The sequence below is a fragment of the Leucoraja erinacea genome, chromosome 23 (assembly GCF_028641065.1).
Source record: "Leucoraja erinacea ecotype New England chromosome 23, Leri_hhj_1, whole genome shotgun sequence".
In the NCBI taxonomy this organism is placed as follows: domain Eukaryota; kingdom Metazoa; phylum Chordata; class Chondrichthyes; order Rajiformes; family Rajidae; genus Leucoraja; species Leucoraja erinaceus.
The window spans coordinates 19,741,683-19,763,187 of NC_073399.1; the positions used below are offsets into that span (position 1 = coordinate 19,741,683).

Here is a 21,505-nt window from a genome sequence, read left to right on the forward strand (position 1 = left end):
ATGCTTTTCATTTAATCTGTTCATGAATATAAGTAATTTAAATAAAAGGCAATCTACTGCACCACCCAATAAAGATTATCAACAGCTGAGTGAATTCCAGCTCGGAGAGTGGTGGCTGTGTGGAATGAGCTTCCAGTGAAGGTGGTGGAGGCAGGTTCGTTTTTATCATTTAAAAATAAATTGGATAGTTATATGGACGGGAAAGGTATGGAGGGTTATGGTCTGAACGCAGGTGTATGGGACTAGGGGAGAATACGTGTTCGGCACGGACTAGAAGGGTCGAGATGGCCTGTTTCCGTGCTGTAATTGTTATATGGTTATATGGTTATAATGTTTCATGCACTTATTGACGCCCTGAAGATGTTTTGAAGCACAGATGATGTCATTTATTCTGGGAAGATCTTGATCTGATTAAAAGGTGCATGCTTCATGATGCATGGCAATTTTTGGCCAGCCAGAGTCGTATAACAGTGAACAGGGTCTTTGGCACAACTCGAGCATGCAGACCAAAATGTTGTATCAAGGCTAAACCCATTTGCCCATGTTTGGCCAATATCCCTCTAAACCTTGCCTATCCATGTATCTTGTCAATGTTGTTGTTGTCCTGTCTCAACTACTTGCTCTGGAAGCTTGTTCCCTATACCCACCACCCACTGTGTGAAAAGTTGCTTTTCAGGTTCCTATTAATTTTGTTCCCACTTTGTCTTAAACCTATGTCCTCTATCTTTCCTATAATGGGGTGACCAAAAGTGAATACATTACTCCAAGAGCAGCCTCACCAATGACTTGAACACTAACATAATGTCCCAACTCTATGCCTAATTCCCTGACTGATGAAGCCAACATGCTGAAAGCCAAAATGCACAAATACTGCAGTTATTGACCTTATCGGCACACGGGTTATGATTGGGGCGAATGTAGATAAAAGGGGCTTGTGGAATAACCGTGACACAAGGTGTCTGGCTCAGCTAAGTGTCGTTCTTTGCTTTCTGTCGTGGGATTCAGTAGATCCTACAATCCTGCCCATCACCTGTGGTTTTGTACATAGATGACAGTTTGGGTTTTTGAGGGGCCCTATTTTCTCTCTCTAGTTACCATTTTTCTCTCATTATGTTTTAAATCATGTTCCCATTACAGGTAGTAGAATTTACAGATAATTGATTTCACAATTGGAAGTTTTGCCCTCTGTGGTCTTGGGCAATGGGCCATATGTCCATTATGTTTGGGAGTGTTCATTCATTACGAGGTTTGTCACATAAAGTGGCCTTACTGTGTCACCAACTCCTGGAATATATTACAAGTCACTTGATTAATTTCCCTTCAAGTGTGACTCACTGAATCAAGACAACTTGAGCCAGTAGGTAGACCACAAAATGCTGGAGTAACTCCGTGGGACAGGCAGCATTTGTGTAGGGAAGGAATGGGTGACGTTTCGGGTCGAGAACCTTCTTCAGACTGACTTGAGTCAGTAAGCGATCTCGTTTCGGGGTTCATAACAGATCAGAGTTTCCCAGAAATCTTGTTCTTTGCAAGAGCAATGCACAGACTTTGCCCAGCTGGTCAAACCTTGACCACATGTTTATTTTCTGGAAGTTTTATTGTTTGCAATTCCTGTAGTGTTCTAATAACTACTTGCATTTATGTAACACCTATAATTATAGTGAGATTTCCCAGGTACATCACAGGATTGTAATCATACAACATTTTATACCAGATGATGTGAAATACCAGCACAGAGTGACATCAGATTTGTTCGGAGAAGGGAGGTTTCTAGGAGCAATTTTTTTGAGTGAAATATGATTGAGTCCTTGTATAACTAAGTGCTTGATGACTTTAGAGATACAACATGGAAACAGGCCCTTTGGCCCACCAAGACCGTGCTGTCCAGTGTACACCAACACAATTCTACATAACAGAAGCCAATTAAATTACAAACCTGTACGTCTTTGGAGTGTGAGAGGAAACTGGTGCACTCGGAGAAACCCCATGAGATCACAGGGAGAACGTACACACTCCATAGAGACAGCAGCTGCAGTCAGAATCGAATCCAGGTCTCTGGCGATGTAAGGCAGCAACTCTACCACTGTGCCACTGTGTTGCCCCTGGGTAGGGTATGGCAAGCACAGTAGTCGGTGCAGCAGCAGCTAAGGATCACTATGGTCAGAGAACACAATTATGGGAGTGCTGCTATTTCTGAGGCTTGTTTGCCAGGAGAAAGTTGGGAGCAATTTAGTGACATGATGTGTGAGGTGATCATTGAGAATAAACAAAGGGAACCAAGATAATTAATTTTGTCAGAGCCATTCAAAGCCAGCAAATGGTGGTGTAATTAGTTCTTGTTGGTATTTCTCGTCCGTGATTCCTTCGGGTCGCCTCTCATTCTTGGCTTGTGACACCCATTGGCTATGTGGGCATTTTTTTGCGAAACTCTCTGTAACAACGGCTCCACCGCCTCCTGTTACAGAGCGCCTGGGACTCGAGCAGTGAACGTATATTCCCAGACTGGTCCTCGCCTTTCACGACACCGGCCTCCGCATACAGCACATCCTCCTCACTTCTGAAGTGAATCCCACCACCTGTCGGATCTTTTCACCCCCCACCTCTTTCCACCTTCTGCAGAGACCACTCCCTCCGCCTTTGTCCAACCGTCTGCCCATCAACCCCCCACCCCCCCCTCGCCTGTATCGACCTGCTACTTGCCAGACTTTGTTCTGCCTCGTTCCTCCAAATTTCTTCCCCCTCCTACCCTGTCCATAATCAGTAATTTTTTCTCCCCCCCCTTCTGCTACTGGGCTAGGAGCAGGATTTGTACCAGCAGCACTAAAAGAGAGTAGGTGGATGTTGCTTATGTTTCTGCTTCCCTCACTCCACCATCGGCCTAGACCTGTAGTGCCAGCTGTGGCTCTGTGTTGCCACCCCTCGTCGCTAGGACAATGACACTGGGTGCAGAAGCCAAGCCCAGAATCGGGGCAGAATCCTCTGTCATCATTACTGAAAATAGCATACCATCTCCCATTATGATGTTTGTTGCACTTTTTTTACAAGAGTTTACTGTGCACGTTGACTGCCAAGTTTCCAAAGTTAAGCTGTAATTTTACTTCCAAGCCAGCTTTATTGGTTATGAAGTGCTTTGTGATCTCAAAGTCATGTAAGGCACTGCAAAGTGAAAGCTTTTATTAACATTTTATTCACTCTCCGTCACTGACTCCAGTGATGCATTCCATAGTCTTGCTATCCTTCTCCCCCCCCCCCTAACTCTGACTCCACTTATAACACAGTTTAAGAAAAATTCTATTACCAGAGCTATCCTGAAACACTCGCATCCAATCTTACAGCGACTAGCAGACATCTGTATGTAGTGCGGGCCATTGGAACAAACCTATTTCAATCTGCTCTATCCCATGCCTTTCTTCTTAAGCTTCAAAACATCGATTATATCACCCTGTTGTTTCTTATATTGTTCCAAATGCCTGCCACAAGATGCTTAGCCTCCAGGGCAGAAGTATCTTGAGTTCCGTGGATGCCAGATGGCAGGGTCAACTTCCGTATGTCAGTCAGACAGCTCGACCCAACCCTGTCCTTTGAATTGTTATGTGGTGCAGGAGTGTATGTATATCTTGTCTACTGGCAATGTCACGAGCTTGGCAATTAAAATGTCCCATCGCTTGATCAACGAGATGGGCTGCTGGCACTCTTGAAGAGCAGTGCATAGAGCAGTGCGGGGTGCCTGGCACAGTGACTCGGGCTTACACAATTGAGTGAACAGAGCTATTGGATGTTAGATTGTTTCATCTGCAAAACTTTTTCTGCAAAAGTAAATAGCCAATTTCTGATGAATTATTGTGATTAAAGTTTTTGATCTTTTTTTTCCATCACCTGTTCTTATTTTGAAAAAAAGTCAACAAGATTAAATGATAAGTGGAAATCATATTAATCCTGACCCGCTTTAGCACAAAAGGTGCGTCTGTTAAGGGCCTGTCCCACGAGCATGCGACTCCATGCGGCAAGCGCGACCTAAAGGGTCGGTCCCACCAGCATGCGCCTGCATGCGGCAAGCGCAACCTAACCAGAAGCGGGGGCCACGCGGAGGTCGAGTGAGTGACATGAAGTTCGAGCGTGACGTACAGTGTCGAGGTGGCTGCGGGCTGACAGGCCGTTGTCGCGCGGAATTTTTAAACACGGTCAGTTTTTCGGAGCCCCGCGCGATGTCGGGACCAGCTCCGCGCAACTACATTGGGCTCCAGCGATCTAAGTGGGACCGGCAGCATCTCTGGAACGGATGGATGAATGGCGTCTGAAGAAGGGCCTCGACCTGAAAGGTCACCCATTCCTTCTCTCCAGAGATGCTGCCTGGCTTGCTGAGTTATTCCAGATATTTGTGTCTATCTCTGCAGAATATGGATTGGTGACGTTTCCGGTTGAGACCCTGAAAGGAGGGTTTAGTCAAGTGTGGGCGTCCGAGCGCTGGGGAGTAGGTCAGGTCTTGCTATATTTTCACAAATGCCCTAATTAGTTTCTCGCCCCCAGTCTCTCAATTGTCCCACTAGGTTGCCCCTCCTAGTGAGTTTCCTCAAACCCCTTTTTGTAAAATAAGGCTGATGTAATCGATTAGCACATTTTAACGTGGTCCCTCATTTGCATTTTACCAGACAGGTGCTGAATTTCACGCACTGTATATATTTGCATCCTGGCTGCTCATTTACATTTCATATGACTAACACCATCATTTCTCCAGAACAAGCTTTCCCGAAAGAACAAACTCAAAATCAGTCATTCGTAATTCATGAGCAATATCTTCAACCCCTTTGGAAATACATTGTTGTAAAGAAAAGCAATGTTTAAGATTATTCCCTAATTGATCCAATCTATCTCCCAAAATACCATTTAAATTCCTTGCATAAATGTGTACTGATTGCAATTTCCCCAAATGTCTTTTTTTTCCCCCTGAAATGTTGGTGTCTCATACCCACAATAGAGATACTCGTATTTCCAAAACTTTAACCTGGAGTCCACTTTAACCTGGAACCAGTGTGAAATGAGGGTCTCGCTTTGAAATCAATTCAAAAGGAAACATATAGGAAAAAGACATAACAAACTTGAAGAACAGGTAAAACAAAACGACGCACGGCTGTGGTAAGTTATCCTGATTTGTCACTGTTGTGTCTGACGTTGATGCAGGAATGTACTTCCAGGTGCAGGACTTGGAAAGATGCACAGAGCTGTCCCAGGCAGTCGATCGATGTCCGTGGGTGTCAGAACTGTGCCAGGTCACTTGCCATTCTAGAGTGGGCTTCTATACCATCTGTTTGCTCAACATATTGCAGCGCTGCTAGTATTTTGTAGGCATTTTGTAAATACCATCTCCATTTGTCCTCCACTGTTCTTTCTGTTGGTTTCTGGAAGTTGCAGCATCTGACTCCATGCAGACCAATGTTTTTTTTGTCATTGGCTGTTGAGCTACCAAAGTTGGTTAATTATCTGCCATGCACAGTTGCTGCTCATGGGAATGGAGGTTCTCTGCCACAAGTGGATTGGACCAGAGCCTTGAGTTCTTCCACACTAACGTGGAAAGAGATGCAGTCTGGTGAAATATCCTGTCACGATTGACAAATCATATCTAACCCGACGTGTGTGAATACCTGACATGTGTTCTGCTTGATGTCTAAAAAGTTGGGGATTGATTTTCGGCTCATGGAGTTGATATAAAAGTGTGTTCCAAATAGTTGCCAGCCCTGTCATATCAGTTGGAGGCTTTAACAGTCTTATAAAGGAAAACCAGAAAGAGTAGAGGTGCAGGAAATTGGAAATAAAAACTGAAATCACTCAGCAGGTCTGGGCAGCATCTGTGGAAAATCAAATGGAGTTAACGTTCCAGATTCAAGCCACTTTGTTCTGACCTGAAGCATTAATTGTATTTCTGCTTTCCACACATTCCTTCTGACCTTCTGGATGCTTCCAGCATTTTCTGGTTTGTATTTTGGTTATAAAGGAAACATCTAATGCAGCAAACAATTAGCTATGGCTCAACCTGCAGTCTGTTTGTGGTTCCAGCAGCCTATGTGCCCTCTGTAGGTGAGATATTGGTGGGAGTGGATTCAGCCTTGAAAGGAGACCTACACTGCCCATTGTGTATAACGGGCCAGCTTTCTGTGCCCCTCACTCTTACGAGCTCCTGAGTAAGTCTGAAGAAGGGTCCCGACCCGAAATCTCGCCCATTCTTTTTCTCCAGATGCTGCCTGACCCGCTGAGTTACTCCAGCACTTTTTGTCTATCTTCGAAAGATACCAGCATCTGCGGTTCCTTTCTACATTCTTCCTGTAGAAGGCCCCTTGGTCTAGAGGCCAGAGGAATGTGGGTCTCTGTGTGATCCTGGGAATTTGACCGTGTGGACATGTGTGTTCAGCTGCAGCAATCCGATTTCTTGCAGTTGATGACTCTTAAATGAAAACTTGCTTCCAATCCCCTTAATTCCCCCTCCCTGCCCCATAAGATTTACCAACTAATGTAATGTGCAGAGCGAGTTGGAGAGACCATGGGCAAGTGGCGGGGACATTGGGAAGATTTAGCTTGTGTTGTGGTGGCCCAGTTGCCAGCTTTTATTTCTGGTCTGTGGGTGTGTTCCTGTGCTTGGTAACTGACTGTCATTATTTACACCAGCTTTTCTGAAAATGCTATTCAATGCATGAACAATAACCACATTGTCAGTGGTCGATTCAGAGCCGATTAATTGATTGGATCAAACAAGGCGTTGTACTTACTGCAATGATTTACAGACTCCACTTGACAAGAACATTGTGTCTTTTGTGACGGGGTGCAAGTTGGGACCTGCTAACTACTGCTATTTGGTGGGAGTCCTTGGGGAGAGTATTGACCTTGTGCGCAGCAGCACTCATCCCAGTGACTCTGACGTAGCCCCCCCCCCCCCCCCCCCCCCCCGCCGGCCGGCCTACAACAAGTTATTGCCATGGCTGCTCACACCCCTCGCCTTTATGTTGCTACCAATCTCTGTTTTAACACCTGTCAAACCTGCCACTTCATGTTGTAGATGCCCTGGAACTAAAAGCTCTGTTGGGACTCAGTGTTGCTGATGGTGGGTGGGAGAGTATCATCTCCATCTTCTCAACTTCAACGTGAGGTCCTGCAGGCAGGTAAGATCGGCAACATGTCTCCTACATGCTGAGAATATCTAAAATGTCTCGGATGCTGGGGTTGGTTTTATTGCTGAGGCTACCAGGTGCATATAAGGTGTAGTCATTGAGAGGGCAAGCAAGTTGAGTTAAAACATAGAGCTGCTGCACTCTAATGGAATGGTAGAGTAGCTCAGCCACCTAGGGTCTCATTCCCCCCCCCCCCCCCCCCCCCCCCCCCCCCCCACCCTGCCAGCGGTGGTGGTGGAAGCAGATATGAAAGTGGCATTCAAGAGGCTTTTTATACGGTACATGGATATACTGGGAATGGAAGGATATGGGTCATGTGCAGGCAGAGGAGCTTTTTTTTAGCTTGGCATCCTGTTCAGCCCAGATATTATGGGGCAAAGAGCCTGCTCCTGTGCCGCACTGTTGTGTGTTCTATGAACACATCCACCATTGTAAAATGCCTTCATCACGTTGGCTGCAATAATTCAAGAAGGCTGCACAGTTCAACACACCTGGGAAATTAATTTTAAAACGCTGTCGATTTTGCATTATGGTGTCAGTCTAGATATCTGATTAAATGGGACTTGAACCTATACATGTCTGGCTTGAGACCAGATCCAGTTATTTCCATTGTGCCGACCAGCAGCCTTGGAATGTTCACACAAAGAACATTAACTGATGAGATGTGTAATTGGCCTAACGCATGGAGACCACAGTGAGTCAATGTGTGGGTGCGTATTTATGCAAAACGGGAATGCAGCGGTGAAGGTAATCTAATGAGGTTTTGCAGGCCGCTTGTTGCCGGCTTCATTCAGTACAGCTCTGCACGGTGGCAAAGGTGCCTGGAAAAGGTGTGACATTTTCAACCCTGTCCAGTTTTGATGATCAGACACAAACCGTGTGTTTGCTCATCACTATATACAGACAGGTACAGCACAGGAAGGGTGGGTTGTCTCAGCTTTGCACACCACATTCAGCCCAGAGCCAAGTTTAGGAAAAAGGGCAAGTGATTGGCTCTCTTACGTTCTGCAGTATTAGTAAACCAGTCGTCTCCAACTTGTGTATTTACTCCTGGAATACGCTTGAGTATTGATAATTAAAACTTCAAGCTAAATCTGTCACTTCTGTGCAAGAACCATTTAATTTTATTCAATCCTTTTTAGGGTTCGTGCACAGTAATGACATCTTTAGATTGTTAAATCTTTTTCTCTCCCTTTTAAACCATCCAATCTCTCTCTCTCTCTCTCTCTCTCTCTCTCTCTTGTTCTAGCCTTATATTCCCTATCATGCTAACAAATGTATTTCTAAAAGGGTTGATGTAGTATGATTTATAACATCCACACACTTGCCACCCAATGTTTCGTAAACTGTTTTCCCCAATGTGCCATTTACCTTCCAAGCCCCTGATAATCACGGCATGTGCCATCTCTTCAAATTTGGCACCTCTAACCTTCAGCCTTCTGAAGCCTCTTAAAGATGTATTCACACTTCACCACTCGCTCTGTGTTGGGGGAGAGGATTTTCCCCATGGTCCGCACTGTGTCTGTCACATTAAGGGTTGACTATGTGCCGTGTTTTCATCTGGACTGTCGCAATAAGAGCCTATCCTCACTGGAAAGGCAGAAATAATTCATGGGGCCACAATCCCTTCCACAACCTCAATGCTACTAGTGCTTGAAAATGTATCCCATGATGGTGTGACTTTAGACATGATCAATGTGTCGCAGTTCTGTATGGAGTAGAAGGAATTCCCTTGTTTATCAACACTGAAAATTTTTGCTTGTGTAAAGCATCTCAACTTTTTAGCCATCAAATTTTTTTTTTAAATCTGAGCAAAATGTCTGCATTAATGCCCCATACTGGTTTAAATGGCATCATTTTAAAGACTGTAAATGACAAAGCTTTTATTTCTATCAACCAGATTAATAAACTAATCTCTGACTCCAAGATGTGGCTGAAATTCAGCCCACGAGTGTGGCCGAGTTTCTTGTTGTATATATAAATATGGAGATGTACTGGTACAATAAAAATCTTGTTTGCAGCAGGATCACAAACACATGGAATCAGACAAACACATGATGGTTAGTTTATTTATTATTGTCACGTGTACCAAGGTACAGTGAAAAGCTTTTGTTTGAATGCTATCTAGTCAAAGAAAAGACTAGAGACCGCAAAGACCGCTCCCTCCGCAACTCCCTTGTCAATTCTTCCCTTCCCTCCCGTACCACTCCCTCCCCGGGCACTTTCCGTTGCAACTGCAAGAAATGCAGCACCTGCCCCTTCACCTCCCCCCTCGACTCCATTCAAGGACCCAAGCAGTCGTTCCAGGTGCGACAAAGGTTCACCTGTATCTCCTCCAACCTCATCTACTGCTCTAGATGTCAGCTGATTTACATCGGGGAGACTAAGCGGAGGTTGGGCGATCGTTTCGTCGAGCACCTCCGCTCAGTCCGCAATAACCTACCTGAACTCCCGGTGGCTCAGCACTTCAATTCCCCCTCCCATTCCCAATCCGACCTCTCTGTCCTGGGTCTCCTCCATTGCCAGAGTGAGCAACACCAGAAATTGGAGGAACAGCACCTCATATTCCGCCTGGGTTGCTTGCGTCCGGATGGCATGAACATTGAATTCTCCCAGTTTTGCTAGCCCTTGCTGTCTCCTCCCCTTCCTTAACCCTCGAGCTGTCTCCTCCCATCCCCCCCCCCTCGGGCTCCTCCTCCTCCCTTTTTCCTTCCTTCCCCCCCCCCCCCCCCCCCCCCCCCCCCATCTGTCTGATGAAGGGTTTCGGCCCGAAACGTCGCCTATTTCCTTCGCTCCATAGATGCTGCTGCACCCGCTGAGTTTCTCCAGCATTTTTTGTGTACCTTTAAAGAAAAGACTATACATGATTGCCATCAAGCTGTACACAGATAGAGGATAAAGGTTAATGATAAAGTCCAATTAAAGATAGTTCAAAGGTCTCTAATGAGGTAAGACACAAGAAACTGGATTAACTCAGCGGGACAGGCAGCATCTCTGGCGAGAAGGACTGGCTGCCTGGCTCCGATCTGTCCAAGTCATACTCTGCTGAAGTCTCTCTGTGCCGAACCATGATGAGTGAGGTGGGAACATTGAAGGAGTCCGTTCATGCTTTTCATATGTCAGGGGTCCAGCGATTTGGAGTGAGTGTGGGGTGAGACATTAATGGAGGTGCTACATTTGGAAGTGCTCGGGTGTGGAGGAGGGAAGAGCGAAGCTATGTCTCTTTGATGGACGTCCAGTGGTTGGTTCTCGAGCAAAGGCCCCTGGTTTTTTTTTTTCTCCCCAGGATTTTACCGACCTCTTGTCCTCTCTGGGAGGGTGGGAACGAGTGTCAGATCCCACACAGGACTGCAAGCTGTTCTGTTGTTGATAACACCGTTAACATTCCAAGCCCGGGGGCTCTCGGCTGCTCGCCAATTTGCGGCTGGGTGTGAGCCCGAGGCACGGCTCCGTTTGTCCCACAGCCTGGACGCTGAGCAATGAGGAGTAAACAATGACGGGGGCCATGGAGGGAAGCTGCGCCCAGCCAGCAGCGACACCCTATTTCCACGGTGCAGTCCCAAGAGGTTTCCTGTTCCATTGTCTGTATACTGCACAGTGCACCAGTCACCGCCTCTGTAAGACAAAGGGCCATCTTCCTGTGCAAGTTCCAGAAATCCCTGGTCTCCTCACTTCCACTCTACTTGTCTTTTGTGTGTTAACTGGTAGTTCCAAAGCTGACCTTGAAATGAAACTGAGCAACACTTTGGCCTCTTCTCCCGGAGCAGGGGAAACGTTTGCATTTTTTTAAAAATGAGGTCAAGAATGTTGTTGTCATATGCACCAGGAACAGCACAATGAAACTCTAACTTGCTGTAGCTTTACAGGCTCATTAAAACAACACAGCAAATAAATACACAATAATCAATAATACAATGTTGCCAGTAATACCTGGTGCCAGACCATAATAGTGCAGCCGAACCAAAATCCACTGTAGATTGTTGTTGTGGTTGGGGCCTGTCCCACTTGGGCGTCATTTGCGCATAATTTATGTGACACTGGTGCGTGGTGGCGCGCAATGACGCCCAAGTAGGACAGTCCCTTAAGAGTGGGCAGTGTTAAAGAGCCTGGTCATTGATGGTCTTGAACCTGAAGGTAACGGTTCTCAGCCTCTTTATGTTAGTTGTGAGATGAGAGCATGTCCAGGTCTTTGTTGATGCGAGTTGGCATTTTTTTTGAGGCAGTGCTTCCCTTCAATGGTGGAGAGGTCATACCTGTGATGGACTGGGCAATGTTCACCACTTTCTGCAGCTGCTTTCATCATGAGAATAACTTTTCCAGCCAATGCCAGCCAGCTCTAGTTACAGCTGTGCCTACCATGTTGGCCATGGGAACTAAAGGTGAATTTACCGCAAACAAATGGGGGGGGGGTTAAATAGTCTCGAACATTTTTCATCTTTTGTGTTAGCAACAGAAATACTGGAGTGTAGAATTATGGGGAAAACAGTGAGTTGTCAGGGCAGTTGCAAGCAGGAGGTTGTGGCTGTACCCAGCCCAATGTGCAGCGGATGTCAGGCCAGGGTTGGTGTGGGTCTGAACCCTCGGTGTCATGTTTAGCTCACAGTGGGGGTCACCGCAGTCGTCATTGGAAGGCTCACTGTCAGTTTGTTCTGGAGCGTAGGCTCTGCACTGTTGATACAATTTGCCACGGCAACCTCCAGTCACAAAAGGGGATCTGTTCAAAGGTGTTCTCCTCTAGCAGCGATCTGAAATACTGCTGGAAATGGTGTCAGAAGCAGGTGCAATACTTGTTCCACAATTAAAAACTTTTCCAGGGCTTATCCAATGCCTCTGGCCTCCTGCTGTAAGCTTCTATGCTATTGCAGTATTGCTGTCCCTGGTGTAACATACAGGACTTCCTAGATCAAAGAGGTGGCTTCTGTTTCCACTTTGGCCTTCCCATGTGCTGGCAGTTAATGGGTTAATGGACGGCAACTACTTGTGGTGGTTTCTACACCTTACATGTGCCAGAATGTGACTGTGACCACTGTGTCTCCAACTGCTTCTCCAACCTCCCCCAGGAGGTTTAGTCCTAATCCATGTTCAATCAGCCACATTCCTCCCTTTGTTAAGAGCCAGGTGTGCGCTTTACTTCAGTTTCAATAGACAGCCGAAGAAAGCCCCTGCCCTGGCTTGGGTGCCCACACTGTTGGCAAGGGGAAGGTTCATCTGTCACCTGTGGAGACTCTCCTGAGCCAGCCCCATGTTTAACATCGAGCAAAACGCAAAGTGCTGGGGGATCTCAGCGGGTCAGGCAACATTTGCAAAGGGAATGGACAGGTGAAGTTTTGGGTCGGGGCCCTTCTTCACTCAGTTTTGTTCAAAATTCCAGCATCTGCTGTTCTTTGTGTCTCAATGTTTAACATTGCATGGCTTTGAACTTTGCTTATGCTCCTGGATGGGAGGGGAAAAGACGCACAATAACTTCCTGCCCTGTCAAAGACGTGGTCTAGTCTTTTCTGGTATCTGCCGTCTGCAGCAGGAGCTGTGTGTTGAATCCAGTTGTGACCGCATTGCCTGAGCTTTTGGCTGAAATGATTACTATCTGAAACTCTATGGTCCGTTTCTTGAGAGTCAAGAGTGTTTTATTGTCATATGTTCCAATCTGAACAATGCAGCACCACAGAATATATAAACATAGTACGCTGTAAACAATATACTAAACAAGAAAACATTGTTCAGTGTGTAAGTGTATGTGTACATATGTGTACACACACACACACACACACGCACACACACGCACACACACACACACGCACACACGTACAAATGTTGGGAATTGGTTAAATAGGAGAGAGGAAAAAGGGAAGAGTGATGTATGTGTGGATTGTTATGTTGAACTATTACAGATTTTTTGTGTAGAGAGAGGTGAATACTTCTGTCTTCTACTCTTGTGTTGACTTTTCGGAGCAATAATAACTCTAATGTGAGTACAAGCTGTGCTGGGACCACAAGAACCTACCGTCTTGTAAGTGTGGAAATGTTCTAGATTTGCCATGGCTTGTTTCCATTAAGAACATTAAATCCCACAATTGTGTTAAATCTCTGATCTAGGAGCTGGGTTACAGCCACTGAATTGGAACCTCCACAGGTGCTGCTATGTGACCAAGCCTTCTTTCTAGTTGGAGCCAATCTGATAAGTTATCATTTTGGCAGCCATTGGCCATCCCTGTGAGACCAAGGAACCAAAACATTGCAATGTTACTGAAATGGTTTTGCAGTCTTAACTGTGTGATGAGTCGGCATTATTTTCTTAGGAAGAAGTCTGTTGAGATGTCCTGTGAAGGACTCACTGGTGGGCGTTGCAGGAACTAAGTGACGTTTGAAGGAGCAAGTGGGTGTTTGAATGGTAGCAAGCTTAAATTAAAGTGAGGGCCAAAATTTGGGAGTGGCTTGCTGCTCTTATTCTCATGTCCATGTATTCATCTTAACGCCAGCAGCCTGGTTAATGTGAAGTAGTCTAGATCCAAGGATTGACTTCGCCACTACCAGCTCTTCCAGGGTTGGCTTGAAGGATTTTGCTACGCATAGCTTTGCTGACGAGGCCAGCACTTTCCTTGAAGGTGATGGTGAGAGGGTTTCTCAACACAAATACAGGGCTGGTTTGATGGGAACAGTCCGGAAATCTAGAAACTGTTGGACTGTGAAAACTGTAGTTTTTCCACTGGAAACATCAATCCCCTTAATTTGTGATGAATAGATCTTTGGGTATCTGGCCTCTGAGGTCCAGTGGAATACCCATGACTGAGGTAACCTGACAAGGGGTCCAGGACAAGGGGTCACAGCTTAAGGATAAGGGGGAAATCCTTTAAAACCGAGATGAGAAGAACTTTTTTCACACAGAGAGTGGTGAATCTCTGGAACTCTGCCACAGAGGGTAGTTGAGGCCAGTTCATTGGCTATATTTAAGAAGGAGTTAGATGTGGCCCTTGTGGCTAAGGGGATCAGGGGGTATGGAGAGAAGGCAGGTACGGGATACTGAGTTGGATGATCAGCCATGATCATATTTAATGGCGGTGCAGGCTCGAAGGGCCGAATGGCCTACACCTGCACCTAATTTCTATGTTTCTATGACATGATGGGTGGGAGGGGAGCAAGCACGCCAAAAAAAGCTGACCATGATGTGTGGATCCTTTAAGCTTCATGACCCTCTCGAGACTAATCGCCCAGCCTGGACTGGATGAGAACTTTTCAAGGACGGAGGAGCAGTGAATGCCTGTTGAAAGAAGAGTTTCAAAGAACAAAGCGGTTGCTTCTGTGTCGTTATCACTGGCTCCAGCCTAGCTCTGGCTCCATCCCCACATTGAAGTTGAAAAGACCATCCGTTAGCTGTAAAACCATCCATGAGCTGTGGAGCAGATTAAATCTCCTGTGTTTGGGAAGAAGATGGATAGCATGCTACAGAGCTGCCATAATGATGATCTTCTTTAAGAAAGAAGGTAGGCGTGATTGCAGAAACTGCAGCTTTAACTCCCTGAGGTCCACCTCGGGGAAAGGTGTTGCCTGGATTACTCGCGCTCACATCTTGGTGGGCGAAGATCTACTCGCCAATTCTAATTCCGATTCTATCAGGGGGCACAATGGAACATTGCTGCCAACCAGAGGGAATATGGAGGATTCTTCTCAAATTTGGCCATCTCCAAAAATGTGTCATTCTCCTTCACCTGTTTCAAGCTGTGACACTCATTGACAGGCCCACCGTAGACCCAGTCCCAGTGTGGACTGGAGTTGAGCAATGCTGTGCCATTACTCCACCCTCTCTTCAATTTTCCTCATAACATTACCTCGGCTCGGCCCCAGCAAGCATCCTGTTGCCTGGGGTTAGACTACAGGAGTCGGGAGCATTTAATTGTCATATGAACCGACAACAGAATGAGCAGGCAGCTGTTGGACCTTTATCGCTTCGACTCTGGAATCTGGATCACGCCAGCGTCAGTCAATGAGCTACAGTTCACAGATACAACTTCCAAAGATTCGAAGGCTGACGTCTCAACTATCTGAAGAGCAAGAGAGACGCTGCTTGTACTGAACAACAGGAAGGCAAAGTTCTTCCCCCACCATGCTCTCCTACACGACGTTGCCTCGTAACATCCAAGGTCCGTGTCTAGTCCTGGGGATTGTGGCCGACCTGAATAAGCACAAGCTCGCAAATCAAAAACAATTAGTCAGTGGAGTCTCTGAGTTGGAAATCTGCTATAAGGAGACGCAAGTCTGGTCCTCCAGCAGCGACCACTAGAAAGTGCTAGACCTGGGCTGGAGTACATTCCTCTCGCGTTGGAAGATAAACTTCTGGAAAATCCACCTCTCACTGCATTCATTCGGGCTATGAACTAGGGAGTGAGTGAGTGATAAGGATCTGGGTACCACATGTGGTCTTGGAGCAGCAGGATGTTAACCCTGCAAATTGTGTGGGACCGAGATCCTAACCTTGCCCCTCACTTCGGTGTGGGGTGGTCTCTCCTCGTCCCCCGGTGTGTGGCAACCTGTCCTCTTCTCCCTGGACGGGTATCTCTCCTCCCCCGGTGTGGTGTAAAACTTAAGTTGGGTCCTGCAGCTGTTGCCTGCAAGGCCATGGTTGAGCATCTGTCCCCATTAACAATGCCATGTGTGCAAGTTCAATTTCTGCTTCCGCTAGACTCTATAACCACAGCTGTGTCGTTTGGAACAAGTTAGTGAGGACGGGGATAGTTTATGAAGGAAGATTGTTACAAACGATCCTTGTTACTTATGACTGCCTATTCATCAATTCTGAATTGGCCCTTACAGCAGGGAGTGACGTGAAGGCTGGAATGGTGCCAGTTTAGCCTGTTTAATGCCTGGTGTTGCCCTTGGAGTCGCAGGCTGTGGTTTGCTGCCCAACTTTAGCTTGCCAGCAGTTGCCAAGGAGCATAGGAATGCAGGAACAAGTAATCTGGGCCTGTCACTGGGCTCTGGGGGAGCTGCTGAAAAATTGCATGGATTTTTAGAATAGTTTCCTGTAGATAACAGGACACACAGGCCCATGTTTTGGTGTGTTCTATGACTGAATGAAATTTCAGCCATAGTGCATTTCCCAAGGTGGAGTTATACAGCACAGAAACGGGGCCCCTCAACCAAGATGCCCCATCTCAGCTAGTCTCATTTGTCCCATATGCCTCAACCTTTCCTATCAAAATTACTTGTACAAATGTCTTTATCTGACCCCAACTACTTACTCTGGTTCCTCCCCAATCTCGCAATTTATTTGCCATTTTGCCCCAAGACCAGGCCTTGCCTAGGATCTGCAGACAACATCAATCTTGTGGCCAGTTTTGATCAGTTCAAGCAGGAAGCAACCTTGGCTCATGAATTATAGCGTTAGTACCATGTTTAATACCCATTATAAGGTCATATGGTCATAAGTGATAGGAACAGATTTAAGCCATTCGGCCCATCCAGTCTGCTCAGCATGGCTAATCATGCTAATCATGGCTAATCTATCTCTCCCTCCTAACCCCATTCTCCTGCCTTCTCCCCATAACCCCTGACATCCCTGATTATGGCACCTGTCACCTCATTGCAACGTGCGGTTCTCTTGCTGGATGTACTGGAAGAGCAGCACTCGGGGTGTGCTGCGCAGTGCAAGGGGCAGCAGTGACGGAATGTATTTAACTGAGGGAGGAATGGGAACAATAGTTATTTACCAGACTAAGTAGGACCCGTTGGGTCCCATTGTCACACGGGGGGTCTGGTCCCCCAACGCAATATTCCACCACTCACCCATTGCCAACCGCGCAGGCGTTGTTGACGGGTTCCCGTTGTGACGCCCCTGATCCCCCTCACCCGCTCAGTCCATCCCTCCTCCCATCCACTCTTAGCGGCTTTCTGGCGGCGCAGCCATTCCCGCCCATTGGGTTCCCATTGTGACGTAGAACACGCAGGTATTACTGCGCAGGCACAGATGATGGGCACGGCAAATGGAAAATTGATTTATTAAAGCTTAATGTGAATAACTCTTAAAGTATAATAACAATTAAAATTTTGAAGATGACTAGACCAAGTGCAGACCCGTTGGGTCTGTTTCCCCCAACAGCGTTTGGGGGGGGGGGGGGGGGGGAGGTGGGTGTGAAGAGGGGAGGGAGGAGGAGGAAACGGGATAGATTTGGGAGGGAAAGGAGAGCGCGGTAGGGGGTGAGAGATGGGGAGAGAGATATGGGGAGGGGGGGATGGGGAGGAGGGAGGGAAGGGGAGAGGTGTGGGGGGGAAAGAGGGGAAAGAGTCAGGAGGGAGAGTGGAGTGGAGGGGAAGGAGAGAGAGAGAGGTTGGAAAAACAAACAAAAAAAGCTGGATAAAACACGGCGTGCACTGGCATCTATGGGAGAGAAGTGGAAGAGTAGGGAGGGAGGTGGAGAGGGGTAGCGGGAGTGATGGAAGAGGGACAGAGGGATAGGGGGAAGGGGGTGGGGGGAGAGAGGGAAGGGGGATGGGGTAGACAGGGAAGGGGGGTGGGGAGAGAGGGATGGGAGAGGGGGTGAGGAGTGGGAGAGAAGTGAAAGAGTGGGAGAGAAGGGAAAGAGTGGGAGAGAAGTGAAAGAGTAGGGAGGGAGAGGGGTAGAGGGGTAGCGGGAGTGGTAGAGAGGAGGGACGGGGAGTGGTGGAAGAGGGACAGAGGGGTAGGGGGTGGGGAAGAGAGGGGAAGGGAGGGGGTGGGGGGTGGGAGAGGCGTGGGGTAAGGGGATAGAAGTGGAAGAGTGGGGGGGAGGGAGGGGTAGGGGGAGTGGTTAAAGAGGGACAGAGGGGTAGGGGGAAGGGGGTGGCGGTAGCGAGGGAAGGGGGGTGGGGGAGAGAGAGAGATGGGTGGCAGAGGGAGAGGGGTGAGGAGAGGGACACATAGAAACATAGAAATTGTGCAGGAGTAGGCCATTCAGCCCTTCGAGTCTGCACCGCCATTCAATATGATCACGGCTGATCATCCAACTCAGTATCCTGTAACTGCCTTCTCTCCATACCCCCTGATCCCTTTAGCCACAAGGGCCACATCTAACTCCCTCTTAAATATAGCCAATGAACTGGCCTCAACTACCTTCTGTGGCAGAGAGTTCCAGAGACTCACCACTATCTGTGTGAAAAATGTTTTCCTCATCTCAGTACTAAAGGATTTCCCCTTTATCCTTAAACCGTGTCCCGCTTGTCCTGGACTTCCCCAACATCGGGAACAATCTTCCTGCATCAGACAAATGCAATTCAGGACTTTTCACTTCACAAGCAAATCAGAATGACGGTTAGTGAAGAATTTGAATAATCGCTGAGCGTTCTCTATGGCAACAATGTATTTGAGCATTGGGCATTATGACATCACACGATGGAACGTTCACCAGGGGCTGGGCTCCTGCAAAGGCATATGTAAATGAATCCATTCCGATTGGCTATCTGTGAGCATTGGGCATTGTGACATCACACGATGGAACATTCACCAGGGGGCTGGGGCTGGGGCTGCTTCTATGGGTGAGAAGCCTGTTTATTTTTGAAATATTGTGGTGGGAGGGGAGGGGGGGGGGGGGGAAGGATTTGATTAAAAAAGTGTACTTAAACACGACAAAATGCAATGAGGAGTGGATACTTAGAAAGAAAAGTGAAATCTCTACTGAAATGGAAAAGACGTCGGCGATTCTGCGTCCGGTTTCGGAGTTGCGGAGCATCAAAGGAAGAAACGCGGCCGGAAAGCCGTACATGCAAATGGATCCATTCCGATTGGACGTCCGCGAGCATCGGGCATTGTGACATCGCACGGCGGGAACGAATCGAAAGGCAGGCAGGGCTCCGTACTGCCGGCAGGCGGACTGATTTGAGTTTTATATATTATATGATGATATGATATATGATATGATAGATAGATATTTGTTCAGTTCTTTCTTGTTTTGTCTCTTGTTGTGTTCTGCTGCTCACTGCCCCTTGATGTCTCTTTGCTGTTGATGGGGAAACAAAAGACACATATTTTTAATATAGAGACATTAGTGGTCAACATTTAACTTGAAGAAAACGTGAGAATTTATATCAGAAGTCAGGGCTCCCGGATTCGGCGCAGCCTCTGGGCGAATTCACCTCAGAAGCCATTGTTCAACCAAGGATGTGTTTAATGACAACATTCTTGGACAATGTTTCATCTTTCAGGAAAAAAAATGTCAGATGCTTCTCGATGTTCCTTTGCATCGTTCCTTGACCATCCTGCAGCTCTTTTTCTCCCTCTTCCTGCCATGATGTTTTTAAAAAAAGCAGCCTAAACACAATTTCAGTTGTTAATGAACACAGAAGAATTTGAGTGAAATGTCTTTTTTGAGGCGGGGACAGTCGGGGGTTCTGGTGCCCCAGCATATACCGTTCCCCAACGCAATATTCCACCACTCACCCATAGCCCCTAATTGTGATGGCCCCCAACACTCCCATCCTCCATCTTCTTTCCTCTCCCCAATCCCTCCCTCATCTCTTCCCCTACCCTCAATCATTCCCTCCCTCCCATCGTAAGTCATCTCCTCTCCCTTACAATCCCCCCAACTCTCACTCCTCACCTCCCCAGGATCTTTCCCCTCTCCTCCCCTCCTCCAATCACGCCCTCTCCTTTCCCCTACCTTCAGTCACTCCCTCCCTCCATAACTCCTTTCCTCTCCCTATCCCTCTATCAACTACTTCTAACCCCCCCCCCCCCATTCTCCCTCCTCACCTCTCCCACTTTCCCTCTCTCTCCCTCTCTACCTCCTTCCTCACCCTCATTCCCCTCACTCTCCCTCCTCACCTTTCCAGAAACCTGAGGTTGTGGCCTTCGGCTTCAGCGCCCGACCCTGGACACGGAGCGGCTTCCGGGCTCACAGGCTCAGTGCAGCCACTGGGCCTGGCTCGGCCTCCGGGCAGCCGGGCCTGGCTCGGTATCTGGGCGGCCCGGCTCGGCACGGCCTTTGGGCAGATGCTCCTCGATGTCCCTTTGCATCATTCCTTGACCATCCTGCAGCTCTTTTTCTCCCTCTTCCTGCAATGATGTTAAAAAAGCCTAAACACAATTTCAGTTGTTAATGAACTGAAGAATTTGAGTGAAATGTTTTTTTGAGGGGGGTGGGGTTTCCTCAGTCGCAGTCACACGGAGGGGGCCTGGTCCTCCAAAGCAACCCGTTTTCAAATGCAATATTCCACCACTCAACCGTTCCCCAATGCAATATTCCACCACTCACCCACAGCCCCAATATTCCACCATTCACTGCGCAGGCCCCCAGCACTCCCATCTTCCCTCTACTTTCCCCTCCCCAATCCCTCCCTCACCTCTCCCCCTACCTTGTCATTTCCTCCCTGCCACCGTAATTCCTCTCCTCTCCCTCAATCCCCCCCACCCCCCCACTCTCCGTCACCTCCCCAGGATCTTTCCCCTCCTCCACTACCCCGACCCCTCCCTCCCTTTCCTTTCCCCTACCCTCCGTCACTCCTTCCCTCCCTCCATGACCTACCCTCCCCTCACTACCTTCCTCCTATCCCTCTATCAACTACTCCTCACCTCGCCCTATCTCCCCCACTCTCACTCCTCACCTCTCCCACTCCCCGCTCTCTCCCTACCCCCTTCCTCTACCCTCAATCCCCCCCACTCAAACCGCAGCATGCAAACCAGAAGAGCACAAGATAAGAATTTTAGGGGTGGATGGATGGCTGGGCAGGCGGCGTGCGTGCTTATGTACACAACACTCGTGCCAGAGTGAGATGCTAGTGGTTCAAATGGAGGAATGAAAGGGGCTGTAGAAACTGCTGCAGCGAGTGTGTTTGCAATGGGATTGGAGCCGATGCATGTGTGAGCTGCCACCTTGTGGTCCGCGATACTGACACTGCACATTCCTTGCATCTGAATCTGAAGGTTCTTGGTTCATTCCCTCTGCAGATACTTCATCACGTTACCTATAGCTGTGGGTGATGTATTGGCATCAGAGGGAAGGGCAGTGTAAGGTGGAGGAGCAGCTTGATCCCAACCCGTGCTGTGCTGCCCCTCTGCTCATTGCTAACTTTACCCCATGCAAGGGCTCTGCCCAGCCCGTGTAATGCCCCTGTCCCACTTAGAAAACCAAAACGGAAACCTCTGGAGACTTTGCGCCCCACCCAAGGTTTCTGTGCGGTTCCCGGAGGTTGCAGGTGGTTGCCATAGGTTGCAGGTAGTGGAAGCAGGTAGGGAGACTGACAAAAACCTCCGGGAACCGCACGGAAACCTTCGGTAGGGCGCAAAGTCTCCAGAGGTTTCCGTTCGGGTTTCCTAAGTGGGACAGGGGCATAAGTATGCCTGGGTCTCCCGGCCGCTGCCGATGGTGTGGGCTCTGCCTGCAGGT

The 21,505-nt window shown here is 47.9% G+C and overlaps 1 protein-coding gene across 1 annotated transcript in view; it reads left to right on the top strand.

Annotated features, from left to right (window-relative positions):
* nherf1b (NHERF family PDZ scaffold protein 1b) overlaps positions 1 to 21,505 on the top strand; it is a 100,391-nt gene that overhangs the window by 50,674 nt on the left and 28,212 nt on the right. The gene's annotated exons all lie outside the window — the stretch shown is intronic.